This window comes from Alnus glutinosa, chromosome 6 (genome assembly GCF_958979055.1).
Source record: "Alnus glutinosa chromosome 6, dhAlnGlut1.1, whole genome shotgun sequence".
Taxonomy (NCBI): Eukaryota; Viridiplantae; Streptophyta; class Magnoliopsida; order Fagales; family Betulaceae; genus Alnus; species Alnus glutinosa.
The window spans coordinates 12,094,892-12,114,249 of NC_084891.1; the positions used below are offsets into that span (position 1 = coordinate 12,094,892).

At 42.1% G+C, this 19,358-nt stretch overlaps 1 pseudogene; it reads right to left on the bottom strand.

Moving 5' to 3' along the window:
* The window catches only part of LOC133871526 (uncharacterized), an 83,334-nt pseudogene extending 66,366 nt beyond the window's left edge, over window positions 1-16,968 (bottom strand).
* Window positions 16,969-19,358: the final 2,390 nt, after the last annotated feature.

Sequence of the window (19,358 nt, forward strand, 5' to 3'; positions counted from 1 at the left end):
ACATTCTAGTTGCAGTGGACTACGTATCCAAATGGGTGGAGGCGGTTGCCTACAAGACCAATGACCACAAAGTTGTGGTTCAGTTTTTAAAAGACACTATATTTGCTCGTTTTGGTACTCCTCGAGCAATTATTAGTGATGGTGGAAAGCATTTCTAGAACCGAGTCTTCGAGCAGCTGATGAAGAAATATTGCATCACGCACAAGGTTGCCACTCCCTATCACCCTCAGACGAGTGGACAAGTGGAGGTTTCAAACAGAGAGATCAAGAGGATTTTAGAGAAGACGGTGAACCCGTCAAGGAAAGATTGGTCTCTCCGGTTGAACGATGCATTATGGGCGTACCGGACAGCTTTCAAAACACCGATTGGCATGTCACCTTACCGTATAGTGTACGGGAAAGCATGCCACCTGCCTGTGGAGTTGGAGCACAGAGCCTACTGGGCCATTAAGCAGCTGAATTTCGATCTCACAAAGGCTGGCTCACAGAGGAAGCTCCAACTCAATGAATTGGAAGAGCTGAGGAACGATGCTTATGATTGTGCTAGGATGTACAAAGCATGGATGAAGAAGGTTCCCAACCAGAACATTTTGAGGAGATTCTTTGAGCCCGGTCAAAAAGTCCTTCTTTACAATTCACGTCTGCATCTGTTCCCAGGGAAGCTCCGATCTCGATGGACAGGCCATTTCATAGTTCGATCAGTGTTTTCTTATGGGGCTATTGAGATTGAGGATCCAAAAAATGGTAGCACGTTCAAGGTGAACGGGCAACGACTGAAGCCATTTTTGGAGTTACAGAGCTCAGAGGTTGAGACGACCCTTTTAGAGGATCCGAGTTACTCGGAGTGACTGTCGTCAGGATGGAAAGTCTGGCTGAAGACTGAAAACTTAGCGCTTGTGGGAGGCAACCCTCATCATTTTTCCTTATCATTTGATTTTATTTCTTGTGTTTAGTTGTGATTTTCAGGACAGTGTCTGCCATTCAAGTTTGGAGGAGCGCTTCTCTTGCAGTGTGCCCAACTTGCTTCTCCATTTCGGTATTGTATCTCTAGCCACATTGGGGACAATATGTCATTCTAGTTTGGGGGTGGGGTAGACATTTCTGTCTGTTTTCATTTAATGTTTGCTTTGTTAATACTTGTTAATATATATACCTTATTGTTAGTTGAGCATGGTTACATCTTACTATGGTCTGCATCTCATTGGTTTGTTTAACATGTTGAATTTTGCATATCATTAAAATCTGAGATCTTTTGACTCATCTTTGGATTAGAGAGACTTGACATGTTTAAATTGTTTATCACAAGCACATTAGCATTGTTTCTGTGGGATATGAGATTTGAATTAAAAATTATGTGTCTGGAGATTTGTAGGATGACTTGTTGATAAAACCTTGGCTTATTGTTATATATATATAAATCTGCTTAGAATAATATCACCAATTTGACTTCTCATTGAGTAATCAGGCCCCTTGCCTCATTAAGCACTGGGTGTTCGCGTAAAAAGATGAGAATTTCAGCTTGGATGTTTGTTTGGCTAGTTTGACTTCGTAGCCTTTTTGACTTGAGTAATTAAGCCCTTAGGGATGTTTTTACATCTAGTGCCCTAAAACCATCTGGTTTGGGAGTCACTGGCCCAACACTCGTTACATGGGTCAATTAGAAAGCTTAATGGAGTCAAGCATTGCACAGCCGACACAAAAATAATAAATAAATAATAATAAATGTAAGATAAGCCTTGGTTATTCGATGGAAGTCCTACGAATTTTTGGATATATGTGCTTTGAGGAAAATCGAAACCCCATGAATCTATGTTTTTCACACCTTACACTTTTAAACATATGTTGTCTCAATTTTCCATCTATGAGTTGATCGATTTTTGATAACATGATAATATGATATTCATTTTGTTAAATATACTCATGATGTGTGAACCATGTGTTTGAATGATGATTTTTGCTCAATTGATAATTCAGTGCTTCAATGTTTATGGGTATCATTTCTGGCAAACCCTCACGAGACTTCACTCATCCACTAGGGAGTCCTAGGGGTTTAAAAGGCATGTTGCATATGCTAAATGCAATCGTTTCTCCCACGAAAGAGGATTTATGTTTCATGCTTTGATTTTGTTTTCCATTTTGTTTTTGCTAAGGGACTAGCAAAATGTAAGTTTGGGGGTATTTGATGAGTGCCAAATATTGTGTATTTGGACCCCTTGATTTACATTAGTTAGACCTTTAGCCTTGTTATTTTCTGATGCTTTGGTTAGTTTTTGTGTTTTTATGTTTTGTAGGTCAATAAGTGAGGAATGGCAAAATTCATGTGGAATTGCTTGGAAAATTCAGAAGTTCTGAAGAACTCGATCGATCGAACTTAAATTCGATCGATCGAGTTTTGCCCAAAGTCGATCGATCGAATATTAATCGATCAATCGAAATTTCCCAGAACTTACTTTTGCAAAAGCGCGCCAGAACACCTAATCAGGAGCAGTTCTCCCTCTGATTTTCGCAGCAGAACACGCTGGTTTCGTGTTCTTGGTTGTGTCTAGCAAGAGAGGAACCCTAGAGGGGGCTAGAGGAGTCATTTTACAAGGGTTTCTAGCCCTAATTTCCTTCTATAAAAGCCATAGCCATGCCTCATTGTTAGAGAGTTCAGAGAACAGTAGCTAGGTTTAATTTCATTCATTTCATAAGTGTATTTCAGTAGTTTTTGTTCTTAGACACTTTCTCTTTGTAAAACTTTTCTTTTATTTCCATGTTTGTTCTTCATTTTCTTGTGGTGTTCTTAGTCATCGAAGGCTAGTAACCTCAACTAAGGTTGAGGATGAAACCTTTCCATTGATGACACTCACACTCTTGTTGTACTACTTGCACATTTGATGATATATCATATTTGTTGTTCAAGTTCCATTCATTTAAATGCTTTATCTTTTGCAATGAATGTGGTTGTTAGTAGATATAGGACATTTAATGTGTTTCAACCGATGGATACATTGTTTTATCGATTTGAAGGATGATATCCATTGTGATTTGTTCATTGAATGGATACATTGGATGATTTGATTTCAAATAGGTACTCTTTCTGATTTATCTTTGAGTTGGATTCATTTAATGGTTCTAGAGTTTGTTGTTAAGACACTTGAATGACATCCAAAGCTTAATGTTCTTTGGGTGTTCAAGTGGAAACCAAGAGTGTGAGTTGTTGGATTTGGTTTGGTAGATTCCTTAGCCTTAGTTCCTTTTAATTTGCATATTTCAATCCATCTCTTTTATTTAGTCTTTTGCTCTTGAATCAATCCTCAAACCTTTGGAACTAGGTTAAAATGAGGTTGATTAAACAAGACACCAACATTTGACCATTTCCCTGTGGATTCGGCCTCGCACTTGCACACACTATATTGCAAACGATTCGTGCGCTTGCGAGTACTCATTAAAACACACATCATATGGTAAGAATGACTGCACTTTGGTGCAATTTTCAGAGGTATATGGGATCAAATCCTCCTCCTCGAGTTGCCGAGATGCAGGGCCGAGTCACTGGCCTTGAAGGTGGGTGGCACGGCTGCAAGGTTTGCTCAGAATCCAAAATTAGGAGATTGTTGATTGGAGTTGGGCGACCAAGATGCAGGTTCAGATTACAGGCCTAGAGAGCGAGGTTGCACGGCTCCGAGATTAACTGAAACTTAAGGATCAAGCTCTTACGGACCGGGAAAAGTCTCTTGACGAAGAGAAATTGTTGCAAGAGTGGTTTCGTTGCAAAGCCTGAGAGAGCAATGCTTGATATGTCGATACGATGATGCAGTTAACCGAAGAAAGCAATCTCCTAGATCGTTTGGAAGCAGAGCTCGATTCTTACCGGGCCCAAGTATCTCAACTAAGAATGGATCTCACTGTTGGCAAATCTGCCCAAGAGAAGGTTGAGGCCAAGAAGTTATCGGTGATCACTAAGAAGAAGGCCGCGACTAAGCTACAAAAGAAAGCTAAAGGCTGGTATGAAAGACTTCGACGGAAGTACAATCACTATAAGAACAAGTCAAAACGTCTTCTAAAGCAGCTCAGCTGTGTGCCATGGCTCCAGGACTACGGTTGGGGCAGAGGTTTTAACTGGGGTTTTAAGAACTATCGAACGTTAGTTCTCAATCCTAAAATTTATGATTTTGATCCGACAACCATAGGATCTTTTTTGGTTGGGATACAAGATGAAGCTCAATCCGACCTTGTTGATTTGGGGAAAATTCTTTCCTGATGTTCCGAAATGGGGTTTGGACGCTCCCAATCCTTGCCAGATGAATATTGCCAAGCCATCAACCTCCGAGCCCATCATCGAAGTTTTTAAGGCTGAAGGAGAAGGCTCGGCTTCAATTTCTTTCTGAATGTTGTAATTCATTTTTTTTTGGGGGGGGGGGGGGGGGGGCGACTAGTAATGAATACTTCTCTTTAATAGAATCTGAGAGGCTTTTGAATCGAATTCTTTCAAAATTTGCTAAGTTTTGACTCTGATAGTGTTTGTGAGTTGTGATGGTTACCGAGCTACCTCCCAATAAGTTAGAGAATAAAATTCATCTAAGTTATTTTTGAGTGAGTTTTGAACCGGGTGAATCATAACCACAATGATTTTTTCCGAGCTATCCCCCTATAACTTGAACAAACAACGGTTTGTATAAGTTATGTTCAAGAGGGAAGAAAGATCATTTTTTTTTTCCGAGCTACCCCCAAAAACTTTAACAAACGACGGTTTGTGTAAGTTATGTCCAAGAAGGTAGAAGGATCGATTTTTTCTGAGCTACCCCCTTTAACTTGTACAAACGACGGTTTGTGTAAGTTATGTCTGAGAGGGAAGAAGGATCGATTTTTTTTCGAGCTACCCCTTATAACTTGAACAAACGACGGTTTGTATAAGTTATGTCCGAGAGGGAAGAAGGATCGATTTTTCTGAGCTACCCCTATAACTTGTACAAACGACGGTTTGTATAAATTATGTCCGAGAAGGAAGAAGAATCGATTTTTTCCAAGCTACCCCCTATAACTTGAACAAACGACGGTTTGTGTAAGTTATGTCCGAGAGGGAAGAATGATCGATTTTTTCCAAGCTACCCCCTATAACTTGTATAAATGATGGTTTGTGTAAGTTATATTCGAGAGGGAAGAAGGATTAATTTTCTCCAAGCTAGCCCCCTATAACTTGAACAAACGACAATTTGTGTAAGTAATGTCCAAGTAGGGTGGCTGGTAGGTTGTCCCGGGATTGATGGGATCATAGCGAGCAATTTGATGAATAAATTTCTTTTATTGGTGATAATCAAAGAACTACATAAATCACATGTAATATATTTTTTCAGATTCTCGGCATTCCATGCTCTAGGTAATGGCTTGCCATCAGTTGATATCAAATGATAAGCTCCTATTGCGTGACACTTGACCACCTGGTAAGGGCCTTCCCATTTGGGCCCAAGCTTTCCTTCGGCTGGGTCTTTGGTCATGAGGCTGACCTTTCTCAGAACCTAATCTCCAACTTGAACTTCTAAGGGTTCACTGTTTGGATGAAGTAGTGAGCTATTCGATTTTGATATGCCATCCATGTGATTTGTGTTTTGTCTCTTTTTCTGGCAAGAGGTCCAGATGCAAGTTGATTCCCTTATCGTTGAGTCCTGGATTATAGTAAGATGCCCTGAAACTTAGGGAACCTACCTCGGATGGTATAACTGCCTCGGTCCCATAAGTTACGGAGAAAGGGGTTCCCCGGTCAGGGTTCGGACACTTGTTCAGTATGACCATAGTACTTTCGGGATAAATTCTACCCAAGCCCCTTTCTTCCGGTTGAGCTTTTTCTTCAATGTTGAAAGTAGGGTTTTGTTCGTTGCTTTGACTTGCCAATAAGCTGGAGGGTGGATTGGAGTTAAATAGTAATTCCGAATGTGAAGCTCAACACAACATTTTTGGAATGGTCTACGGTGGAACTGCGCTCCATTGTCTGTGAAGAATACCTGGGGTATCCCGAACCGGTATATGATTGACCTCCATAAGAAAGTTTTTCACACTTCTGGTAGTGATGGTTACAAGTGCTTCTGCTTCGGCCCATTTGGTGAAGTAGTCAATAGCCGCATGAGGAACTTCCTACTTCCTTTTCCCGAGGGCATTGGTCCGATGAGATCAACGCCCCACTCTGCAAATGGCCACGGAGAAGAGATGGGAATCAACCTTTCGAGGGATTTTTCAGGACCCGGGCAAACCTTTGACATTTATCACAATACTTGACCAGCTTGGCCGAGTCTTTACTCATTGAAGGCCAATAGTAACCAGCTCGCATTGCCCTGAATGATTTCCGCGCACCCCTTCATGTATCTCTTGCATCACATACTTAGCTTCAGATTTTGGGATACATTTTAGAAGGGGCTCGGTATATCCCCTTTTGTATAATATTCCACCTATCATGGTATACTGAGCTTACTGGAGCTTCACTTTCTGAGACTAAGCTTTGTCTTCGGGTAGGATCTGTTTCTCAAATATTGAATGATATTCGTGGCCCATTCGGGATCAGTGGGAGCATCATCCACTTGCATCATATTTTGCAGAGCAATTGAGGGTTTGGCCAAGATAATGACTTCCTGTGCCAAAGCTTCAATGTCTTGCTCGGTACCCGATCCCAGGTGGGACAATGCATTGGCTCGGACATTATCTTCTCGGGGTTTGTTTGTTAAAGCTACCCTATATAAACAAGATTGAAGTTGGCGTACCCAGTCAAGATACTTGAACATCTTAGTCCCTTGAGCTTCGTATTGTCCCTAGATTTGTCCTACCACCACTTGAGAGTCACTCCGGACTTCCACATTTGTAACCCCCATTATCCGAGCTATGGCTAGTCCGGCTAGGACGGCTTCATATTCTACTTCATTGTTTATGGTTATGAAATCCATCTTAACAGTATACTGAAACTCTTTGCCTTCTGGGCTAGTGAGAGTGGTTCCGGCATTGCTTCTCTTGTTGGTCGAGGAACCATCTACATGGACCACTCAAGTCGATTCTTTGGGGAGTTCCTCACTCTCAGGAGTGTTGTATAATTCTAAAGAAAGTCAGCTAGAGCTTGACCTTTGATTGTTGTACGGGGATGAAACTCAATGTCGAACTATCCAAGCTCAATTGCCAAATTTACGAGCCTTCCCCGAAAGGTCTGGTTTCTATAATATTTTCTTCATGGGGTACTCAGTTAGCACCCTGATAGCATGAGCTTGGAAGTATGGCCTTAATCTCTGAGCCGAGACAAATAGGGCAAAGACTAACTTCTCAATCCGGGGATACCTTTCCTCTGCTCCATGAAGCGCTTTGCTGGTGAAGTAGACCAGTTTCTAAACCCCTATGTCTTCCCTAACTAATGTCGAGCTGACTATCGAGGGGGATACAGCCAAGTAGAGATAGAGTATTTCCCCTTCGATTGGTCGGCTTAGTAATGGTGGGTTCATCAGGTATTCTTTCAGTTTGTTGAAGGCTTCTTCACATTCTTCGCTCCAAGTGAATGCCTTTCTCAAGATATTGAAAAAGGGCAAACTCTTATCAGTAGACCAGGAGATGAATCGATTCAGAGCGGCTATTCTCATGGTCAATTGTTGCAGTTGCTTGATGGTTTTGGGCGGTTGCATCTCTAGCACTGCTTTGACCTTCTCGGGGTTGGCCTCGACGCCTCTCTGCGACACCATAAATCCCAAGAACTTCCCAGAAGAGACTCCAAAGGCACATTTGTCTGGATTCAACTTCATTTTGTACTACCTCAGTGTCCAAAAAGTCTCCCGCAGATCTACCACGTGGTCAGTTCACCGTATGCTTTTCACCAGCATATCGTCGACATAAACTTCAACATTTCTGCCAATTTGATCTTGAAACATTTTATTTACTAACCGTTGATAAGTGGCTCTAGCATTCTTCAAACCAAACGGCATCATATTGTAGCAATACAATCCCCGATCGGTGATGAAGGAAGTTTTTTCCCGGTCGGCTACATCCATATGTATCTAGTTGTATCCCGAGAAGGCATCCATAAAACTGAGAAGCTCATGCCCGGAGGTCGAGTCTACTAGAAGATCTATACGAGGCAGCAGAAAATTGTCCTTCGAGCAAGCCTTGTTCAAGTCAGTGAAGTCTACACACATCCTCCATTTACCGTTGGCTTTCTTCACTAACACCACGTTGGCTAGCCACTCGGGATAGTCTACTTCCCTGATGAATCCGGCCTAAAGCAACTTCTCTACTTCTTCAGCTATGGCTTTGTTTTTCCGGTCTGTAGCTCAGATCTATGTTTAGTTTGTGGGTTATTACCGAGGGTTTAATCACTAGCATGTCTTCGTGGCTCCAAGCAAACACATCGTTGTTGCACCAAAGGAATGCCACTAATTTTTCTTTGATGGCTAGGGGAGTTGCGAGCCCACTTGTATTTTCTTTTTCAGATCTCCGACCTCATATTCCTCTAGGTCTTCAACTGGCTCCCCCAACTATGGTTGCTATTTCCCGTCTTCTCTAGTTTTCTCCCCAAGACTGGTCTCATCGTGAAGAGTCTTCTTCAATGTCATGTTGTAGCAACACCCAGATTCTTGCTGATCTCCTTTAACAATCCCGACTCTTTGACCGGTTGGGAACTTCATACTTAAATGGGGTGTTGATATTATAGCCTTGAGCTTGTTTAATGCCTTTCTACCGAATATGAAGTTGTAAGCCGAAGGTTGGTCCACCAGAAGGAATTTCACCATTATGACCCACTACCTCGAATATGTTCTTGTAGTGACTGGGAGTTCGATAGAACCTACTGGAAATACATTTTCACCTGCAAAACCCACCAGGTGGTATCTAGCAGGGACAACTTTATCCAGAAGAATCCTCATGTGATCGAAGGCAGACTGATACAAGATATCCGCCGAACTTCCTATATCAAGACCCGATGTATCTCGTGGTTAGCAATCGCCAAAGTAACCACCAATGCATCAGTGTGGGAAAGTGATACCCCTGCATAGTCGTCATCGGAGAAACCTACTACTTGGGTTTCGCATCTTCGTGACTTGAAAGGTTTCTAAACTGAGTAAACCTCTAAGTCCTTCAACTGCCTTTCATAGGCCATTCTAGTCGATCTAGATTCTCCCCCTCCACCGAATCCACCCGATATGGTGTGGATTATGGGAAGGTTGTCATGACCTCCATGTCTGGCTCGACTTCTACTTCCTTCACGTCTTTCCCGGTCTTCTCCTGGGGGAGTAGGCTCCCTGATTCTATCCCGAGTCCTTTCACGACTTCTCTCTCTGTGTCTAGGCTCTCGGTCTTGATTCCTTCTGGGTTGCAAGGGTCGGGCTTGATCCTACTGGTTTCCCCTTTGAGTGGTGAGGAATCGGACAAGCTTCCCATTCTCGATGAATTTCTCAATCAAGAGCCTCAGTGATATACATCCATCAGTGTAATGGCCATAAAAATCGTGCAATGCATAATACTGATCGGCTAGCTAAGGCAGCGGCAGCTTGGTTAGTGGCCTCGGCTTTTGGTAGGTGGGATCCTTCTTCACTTCCAAGAGAACCTCGGAGAGGGTGGCATTAAGAGGAGTCCAAGTGTAACCTTTAAAAGATTTCTTGAACTTTTTAGACTCGGTAGGGTCTTCTTCCCGGGTGCCCTTCTTCTTCTGTTCAGACCCCTTAGGGGTCAAAGCCTTAGACTGTGAAAATTATTGGACTTCTAATTTTAACAAGTGTGTGTGAATAGTGTGCAACAAAATATTAAGCGAAATTAAAGGAGACAAATATTTTGTTGACGAAATGGAAACTCAATTAATAGAAAAACCACTCCGGGGCAGCCAAACCCAGGATATCCACTATTCAAAAGACAAAGCTAGTTACAAAGTAGTAGCACTCAAAAACTCCTGATGTAGTGGTCGTACCTAGCACTCTAACGTGTAGCCTAACACAAACGCCTCCCAACCAGGTCTCCTACCATAATGGGTGGTGTGCAAATTTTAAAGTACTCACAAGCGCACGAATCGTTTGCAATATAGTGTGTGCAAGTGCGAGGTCGAATCCACAGGGAAATGGTCAAAAATCAGTGTCTTGCTTAATCAACCTCATTCTAACCTAGTTCCAAGAGTTTGAGGGTTAAACATGCACCAAAAATGCTAAGTAAATAGGAAGAAATGAAATATGTAAAAAGGGACTAAGGCTAAGGAATTCACCAAACCATCTCCAAAAACTCACACTCTTGGTTTCCACTTGAACATCCAAAGAACATTAAGCTTAGGGTGTTATTCAAGTCTCTTAACCATCAACCTTAGAACCATTAAATGAATCCAACTTAAAGATAAATCACAAAGAGTACCTATTTGAAATCAAATCATCCATTGTATCCATTCAAAGAATAAATCACAATGGATATCATCTTTCAAACCGATAAAACAATGTATTCATCGGCTGAAACACATTAAATGTCCTATTTCTACCACTAACCACATTTATTGCAAAATATAAAGCATTTAAATGAATGGAACTTGAATAACATAATGATATAGCATTAAATGTGCAAGTAGGACTACAAGAGTGTGAGTGTCATCAATGGAGAGGTTTCATCATCAACCTTAGTTGAGAGTTCTAGCCTCCCATGACTAAGAACACCACAAAAACTTGAAGAACAAACATGAAAATTGAAAAAAGCTTTACAAAGACAAATGTCTGAAGAAAAGAGCTACTGAAATAAACTACAAAATGCACGAAATTAAACCTATCTACTGCTCTCTGAACTCCCTCAACAAGGAGGCATGGCTATGGCTTTATAGAAGGAAATTAGGGTTAGAAACCCATGTAAAATGACTCCTCTAACCCCCTCTAGGGTTCCTCTCTTGCTAGAGACAACCAATGTCACGAAACCAGTGTGTTCTGCTGCGAAAATCAAAGGGAGAACTGCTTTTTGTCATGGAGAAGCTCCTGATTGGGTGCTCTGGCGCGCTTCTGCAAAAAGTAAATTCTAGGAAATTTCGATCGATCGACTTCGGGCAAAATTTTGATCGATCGACTTTTAAGTTCGATCGATCGACTTTTCAGGACTTCCGAATTTCCAAGTATTTCCACATGAAATTTTGCCATTCCTCTCTTATTGACCTATAAAATAAAAAAACACAAAAAGTAACAAAAACATCAGAAAATAGCAAGGCTAAAGGTCTAACTAATGTAAATCAAGGGTCCAAATATACAATATTTGGTACTCATCAAATACCCCCAAACATACATTTTGCTAGTCCCTTAGCAAAACAAAATCAAAGCATGAAACATAAATCCTCTTTCGTGGGAGAAACGATTGCATTTAGCATATGCAACAAGCCTTTTAAACCCCTAGGACTCCCTAGTGGATGAGTGAAGTCTCGTGAGGGTTTGCCAGAAATGATACCCACAAACATTGAAATGATGTATTATCAATTGAGCAAAAATCCGCATTAAAACACCTGGGTCACACATCATGAGCATGTTTAACAAAATGAATATCACATCATTATGTTATCAAAAATCAATCGACTCATACTTGAAAAATTGAGACAACACATGTTCAAAAGTGTAAGGTGTTAATAACATAGAATCATGAGGTTTCAATTTTTCTCAAAGCATGTGTATCCAAAAACTCACAGGAGTTCCATCAGATGAATATAACCAAGGCTTAAATGTGCAATTTCTTTTATTCATTATTTTTGTGTCGGCTGTGCAATGCTTGACTCCCTTAAGCTTTCTAATTGACCTATGTAACAAGTGTTGGGCCAGTGACTCCCAAACCAGGTGGTTTTAGGGCACTAGATGTAAAACATCCCTAGGGGCTTACTTACTCAAGTCAAAAGGCTACGAAGTCAAACTAGCCAAACAAAAAACCAATCCTGAAATTCTCATCTTTTTACGAGAACACCCAATTCTTAGTGAGGCAAGGGACCCAGTTACTCAATGAGAACTCAAATTGGTGATATTACTCTAAGGGTTTTTTTTTTCTTTTTTTTTTTATAATAAGCCAAGGTTTCATCAACAAGTCATCCTACAAGTCTCAAGACACACATTTTCAACTCAAATTTCATGCCTCACAGATCCTATGCTACCGTGCTTGTGATAAATGATTTAAACATGTCAAGTCTCTATAATCCAACATATGAGTCAAAAGATTTCAGATTTTAATGACATGCAAAATTCAACATGTTAGACAAACCAATGATATGCAAACCATAGTAAAATGTAACCATACTCAACTAATAATAAAAGTTTTTCTTTTTTTCTTTTTTTTTGGTGAATAAACACAAAATATCAACAAAAACAATAAATGATAACAAACAGAGATGTCTATCCCACCCCCAAACTAAAATGACACATTGTCCCCAATGTGGCGAGAGATACAATACCGAAGTGGGTGATGCAAGCTGGGCACACTGCAAGAGAACATTCCCCCCAAACTTGAACGGCAGACATTGTCCTGAAAATCACAACTAAAATAACAAGAAATAAGATCAAATGATAAGGAAAAATAATGAGGGTTGCCTCCCACAAGCGCTAAGTTTTCAGTCTTCAGCCAGACTTTCCATCCTGACGACAATCATTCCGAGTAACTCGGATCCTCCAAAAAGGTTGTCTCAATATCCGGGCTCTGTAACTCCAAAAATGGCTTCAGTCGTTGCCCGTTCACCTTGAATGTGCTGCCATTCTTTGGATCCTCAATCTCAATGGCCCCATAAGAAAACACAAAACGTACAATGAAAGGGCCTGTCCATCGAGATCGGAGCTTCCCTAGAAACAAATGCAGACGTGAATTGTAAAGAAGGACTTTCTAACCGGGTTCAAAAGATCGTCTCAATATGTTCTGGTCGTGAACCTTCTTCATCCGTGCTTTGTACATCCTAGCACAATCATAAGCATCGTTCCTTAGCTCTTCCAATTCATTGAGTTGAAGCTTCCTCAGTGAGCCAGCCTTTGTGAGATCGAAATTCAGCTGCTTAATGGCCCAGTAGGCTCTGTGCTTCAACTCCACTGGCAGATGACATGCTTTTCCGTATACAATACGGTAAGGTGGCATGCCAATCGGGGTCTTGAAGGCTGTCCGGTATGCCCATAATGCATCGTTCAAACGAAGAGACCAATCTTTCCTTGACGGGTTCACCGTCTTCTCCAAAATTCTCTTGATCTCTCTGTTTGAAACCTCCACTTGACCGCTCGTCTGAGGGTGATAAGGAGTGGCAACCTTGTGTGTGATGAAATACTTCTTCATCAGCTGCTCGAAGACCCGGTTGCAGAAATGCTTTCTAGCATCACTAATAATTGCTCGAGGAGTACCAAAACGAGCAAATATAATATCTTTTAAAAACTGAACCACAACTCTGTGGTCATTGGTCTTGCAGGCAACCGCCTCCACCCATTTGGACACGTAGTCCACTGCAACCAGAATGTACAAATAGCCGAAGGAGAGTGGGAAAGGTCCCATGAAATCGATGCCCCACACATCAAAGATCTCGACAATAAGGATGGGGTTGAAGGGCATCATATTTTGGCATGAAATATTCCCTAGCTTCTAACAGCGCTCGCATGAGACACAATAAGTGTGAGCGTCTTGAAAGATGGTCGGTCAGTAAAATCCGCACTGCAAAATCTTTGCAGCGGTCTTCTTTGCACTAAAGTGGCCTCCACAGGCATGATCATGACAAAAGGAGATGACACTGGATTGGTCAAGCTCAGGTATGCATCTCCTAATGATCTGATCGGGACAATACTTAAACAGGTAAGGATCGTCCCAAAAAAAATTCTTCACCATGGACATGAATTTGGACTTATCTTGCCGCCCGCAATGCAAAGGCATTTGACCGGTGACAAGATAGTTTACTATGTCAGCAAGCCATGGTGAGTGAGCATGAGAAATATGCATCAACTGCTCATCGGGGAAGGTCTCAAAGATGGGGATGGCTTCTTCGTGAAATCCACAGTAATCCTTGAGAAATGATCGGCCACCACATTTTCGAAACCCTTCTTGTCCCAAATCTCAATGTCGAACTCTTGTAAAAGCAAAATCCACCGAATGAGGCGAGACTTAGCATCCTTTTTGGAGAAAAGATACTTTAATGCCGCATGATCCGAGTAGATGATGACTTTCGATCCCAACAAGTAGGATCGAAACTTATCCAAAGCAAAAACAACCGCCAGCAGCTCCTTCTCAGTGGTCGAATAATTCAGCTGGGCGTCGCTCAGAGTCCGACTCGCGTAATAGATGACATGGGGGAGCTTATCAATGCGCTGCCGCAAAACAGCTCCAACTGCGTAGTCTGACGCGTCACACATGATCTCAAAAGGTGTGCCCCAACTGGGGGGCCGAATGATAGGTGTGGACGTCAAAATCTTCTTCAAGGCCCCAAATGCCTTCTTGCAGTCCTCGTCAAAAATAAATGGGGCCTCCTTAACCAACAACTTGCACAAGGGCCGGGCAATTTTGCTGAAGTCCTGGATGAATCACCGATAGAATCCTGCATGGCCCAGAAAAGAGCAAACCTCTTTCACTGGTCGTGGGGGGGGAGGTTGGATATCAAATCTACCTTCACCTTGTCTACCTCGATCCGCCGACGAGAGATGACGTGCCCGAGCACAATTCCTTGATGTACCATAAAATGGGACTTCTCCCAATTGAGCACCAGGTTTTTCTCTTTGCACCTCACTAAGACTAACGTGAGGTGATGCAAACACTCCTCAAAAGATGAACCGAAGACTGAGAAGTCGTCCATAAATACCTCCAAGAAACGCTCCACCATGTCAGAAAAAATGTTGATCATGCACCGCTGAAAAGTAGCGGGTGCATTGCATAGCCCAAAGGGCATGCGTCGGTAGGCGAACGTCCCGAACGGACAAGTGAAGGTCGTCTTCTCTTGGTCTTCAGGGTCCACAGGAACCTGGTTATTTCCAGAATAACCATCCAAAAAGCAGTAATACTCGTGCCCGGCCAACCGCTCCACCATTTGATCAATGAACGGAAGAGGAAAGTGATCTTTCCTGGTGGCGGTGTTTAGCTTGCGGTAGTCGATGCAGACTCTCCATCCAGACTATACTCGAGTTGATACCAACTTGCCTTCCTTGTTCTGCACGACCGTTACTCCAGCTCGCTTGGGCACAACATGTATAGGGCTCACCCATTTGCTGTCAGAGATTGGGTAGATGATTCCTGCATCCAATAACTTGATTACTTCTCCTCTGACAACTTCCTGCATGGTCGGGTTGAGCCTTCTCTGCGGCTCCCTTGATGGTTTGGTGCCTTCCTCCAGATGTATCTTGTGCATCACCACCGAAGGTCTGATTCCCTTAATGTCTTCAATGGTCCAGCCTATAGCTTCCTTGTGCTCTCTCAAGACATCTAACAACTTCTCCTCCTGAGCAGCAAGTAAATCGGAAGCTATGATCACAGGAAAAGTCTCTCTTGGACCTAGGAACTTATACTTGAGATTGTTTGGTAGGGGCTTAAGTTCCTTGTTTGGAGGCTCAGGTACTGCTACCTCCTCTTTCTCATTGCTCTCCAGAGGAGCAAACTCCAAAATGGCATTGGCTTGCTCAAGTAATACATCCAAGTCCAGATCCTCTCCGAACTGAGCAAAGCATGCCTCCAGGGGGTCTTCAGTGCTTGATTCTTCAATAACTTCATCTATGATCTCCTCAATCAAGCAGGCACTTCCTATCTCATCGCATTCCCTCAGCTTCTTGCTGATGTCAAAGATGTTCAGCTCCACTGTCATATTGCAGAAGGAGATCTTCATTACCCCTGTCCTGCAGTTGATCAGGGCGTTAGCCGTAGCTAAGAATGGTCGACCTAGGATTACCGGTATCTGAACTCCAACGTTCTGCACCGGCTCAGTATCTAGCACTATAAAATCCACGGGGAAATAAAACTTGTCCACCTTAATCAAAACATCCTCCACTATTCCCCGTGGTATCTTAACTGACCGGTCAGCCAACTGCAGTGTCATAGAGGTAGGCTTCAATTCTCCTAACCCTAATTGCAAGTAAACTGAATAGGGGAGGAGATTGACACTGGCTCCAAGGTCAAGCAGAGCCTTATCAATGTGGCTGACTCCTATCGTGCAAGAGATAATAGGACATCCAGGGTCCTTGTACTTGATAGGCAGCCTACATTGGAGGATTGAGTTGACTTGCTCGGTCAAACAAACTTTTTTTGGGACATTGGTTTTCCGCTTGACGGTGATCAAGTCCTTCAAGAACTTAGCGTAAGACGGCACTTGCTGGATGGCATCCAAGAACGGGATGTTGATCTGCACTTGTTTGAACACCTCCAGAATGTCCTCGAACTTTCCTCCTTTCTTGGGCGCGAGAAGTCTGTCAGGGTAAGGCGCCTTAGGTATAAAAGACCTAGGAGGAATCTCAATAGTGGGAGTGGCGGTAGATGGCTCTGCATCTTTCTCCTCTATGCTCCCGCTTCCTTGTCCTTCTTGTGCAGTAGGGTTCTCTTCAGGAAGAACCAGTTGGTTATCCACTTGTCTCCCTGACCTAAGTGTGACAACGGCTTGCACATGCTCCTGCCCATGCACTGCATTTGATAAACTTCCCTCATAGAACTGCAACTTTGGATTCGGCACAGGCTGACTAGGGAGCTTTCCCTTCTCTCTCTCCCCCAAGTGACTAGCAATTTGCCCAATCTGGGTCTCCATCTTGGCAATATCTTGAGTGTTCACCATGGTAGCATTCTTCACATCATTGATAGATTGCCCTGTAAGCTGTATGAAGGCCTTGAGAGTGTCTTCCAGAGTGGATTGTGAAGAAGAGGCAAGGGCTTGAGTAGGGGCTTGGTATGATGGTGCTGGCTGGGTAGGACGACTTTGCTGGTGAACCGGCTGATGAAATCCAAGGGGGTATTGAGTGTGAGATTGGTGAGGAACTCCCCCTTGAGTCATAGGTTGGTTCTGCTTCCATGAGAAATTAGAGTGGTTTCGCCACCCTGGATTGTAGGTCTCAAAAAATGGTCCATTGGCTTACTTCCTATAGTCATTGAAAGCGTTCACTTGCTCCATTGGTGACTCGACAAAAGCTGGCAAGGATGGGCAAGTCTGTGCTAAGTGCATTGGACTAGCAAAGATGGAACAACAATCAACATGGAATGGGTTTGCAGCATTGATGGATTTGCTCACGACAAGAGCTTCGACCTTCTTTGTGAGGGCATCTATCTTCATCTTTAACTCAACATCTTCTTTCACCTCATAGATGCCTCCCTTCTTCTGAATGGGAGCAGCTTTATCTCGACAGCTTGAAAAATCCCACTGTTGGGAATTGTCGGATAACTGATCTAAGGTCCTATACGCCTCCTCTCCTGTCAAACTCAGAAATGCGCCTCCGTTCATCGACTCGATCATGCTATGGTTGGATTGAGTTAATCCTTGATAGAAAAATTGCACGAGTCTCCACTTCTCATATCCATGTGGAGGGCACTTAATCAACATATCTTGAAATCTCTCCCAACTCTCAGAAAATTTCTCATCTTCTTCTTGAGTAAATGAGCTTATTTCCTTCCTACACTCATTGACTTTGGACATAGGGAAGAATTTATTATAGAACTTGTTTAGCAAGTTCTCCCAAGAAGTGATGGAACCAGGCATGTTTGAATCCAACCATGCCTTGGCTGAGTTGGCTCTATCATGGAGTGAGAAAGGAAATAGCCTAAGATGCACAGACTCTTCAGAAAAATTTTGAAATTTGAAGGTGGCACAGATGTCTTTGAATTTCTTCACATGGTTATAAGGATTTTCGAAGTCTAAGCCATGGAATACGGGTAGGAGTTGGATGACATGGGGCTTAAGGTCAAAGTGAGTGGCATTGGTTGGGGGTAACACTATACATGAAGGAGAATTTGTTGCAACGGGTGTAAACAAATCCCTAAGTGTCCTAGTATGATCAACGTTTTCTCTCCGATTCCTCTCATTCTCACCCGCATGCATGTTATCTCCCATCTCGACAGAATTTCTAAGCCTTCTCCTAAGAGTTTTTTCACTCTCGGGATCTAAAGGTGTCAAGTCTAGATTCAAAGATCTTCTACCAAGCATATACCAACGTACAAACAATTATTTAACCAAAAAGACAAACGAAATAAATAAAGAGAAGAAATTGCAAATGGGGGACAAAATTCTCCAAGGTACAATCTAGGTTAGTTCCCAGGTAGGTGAGGGGGGTCACACTGGACACACTTAAATCCCAAGACCTTTCCTTGCCAGAATTCACCTTGTCATTGCTCTTAGATAGCTAAGTAGAACCACACTAGCAAAAAAAAAAAAAAAAATTATGATTAAAAGAAAAATAGCACAAACAAATTAAGAGAAATAAAGACTAACACAAATGCATATAATGACACAAATGTAGCAACAAGGGCAAAAATTAAAACTTACAAGATTGGACCAAAAAATGTTTTGGTAAAAATTTCTGCTACTGAACTTATCCAAGAGCTGCCTCGTATGTTGAAGTCGATCGATTGAATGTTCTAGTCGATCGATCGAATCCTTGGTCGATCGATCGAATCTTTGAAACTTTGCAGGACCAGGAAAAAAAACAAAAACAGAACAGAAATTCTTTTTTTTTTTTTTTGCACAAATCAAAAACTAATAGACAGTAATATGAAGCATAAAACTACACAAAAATTTTAATTAAACTAAAATAAACTAAAAGAAGTCAGACAAATCGCAAAATGATGTAAAACAGAAACAAAATATGAGCAAAATAGACTAGAGAAAAGAAATACTTACTTGATTTTGAACTGCTGCTGTCTGCAGAATGTTTGCTCGATCGAAGTTGTTTTCGATCGATCGATTTTCCGCTCGATCGATCGACTTTTCGTCAGGCGAACTGCTGCTGTCTATAGAATGTCGATCGATCGAAATATGACTCGATCGACTTTTCAAGGCACTCAGTAAGTTGCAACATCTGCAGAAACAAATCTGGGAGAAACAAAAGAGAAACTTAGAATACAGAACAAAAGCTAAACAACAGAAAAATGAAACAAAAATCTATCTAACTAGTAGAAAAACAAAATCAATCAAACAAAAACCAATTTTTGAACCGATCTCCCCGGCAACGGCGCCAAAAACTTGTTGTGCAAATTTTAAAGTACTCGCAAGCGCACGAATCGTTTGCAATATAGTGTGTGCAAGTGCGAGGTCGAATCCATAGGGAAATGGTCAAAAATCTCAGTGTCTTGCTTAATCAACCTCATTCTAACCTAGTTCCAAGAGTTTGAGGGTTAAACATGCACCAAAAATGCTAAGTAAATAGGAAGAAATGAAATATGTAAAAAGGGACTAAGGCTAAGGAATTCACCAAACCATCTCCAAAAACTCACACTCTTGGTTTCCACTTGAA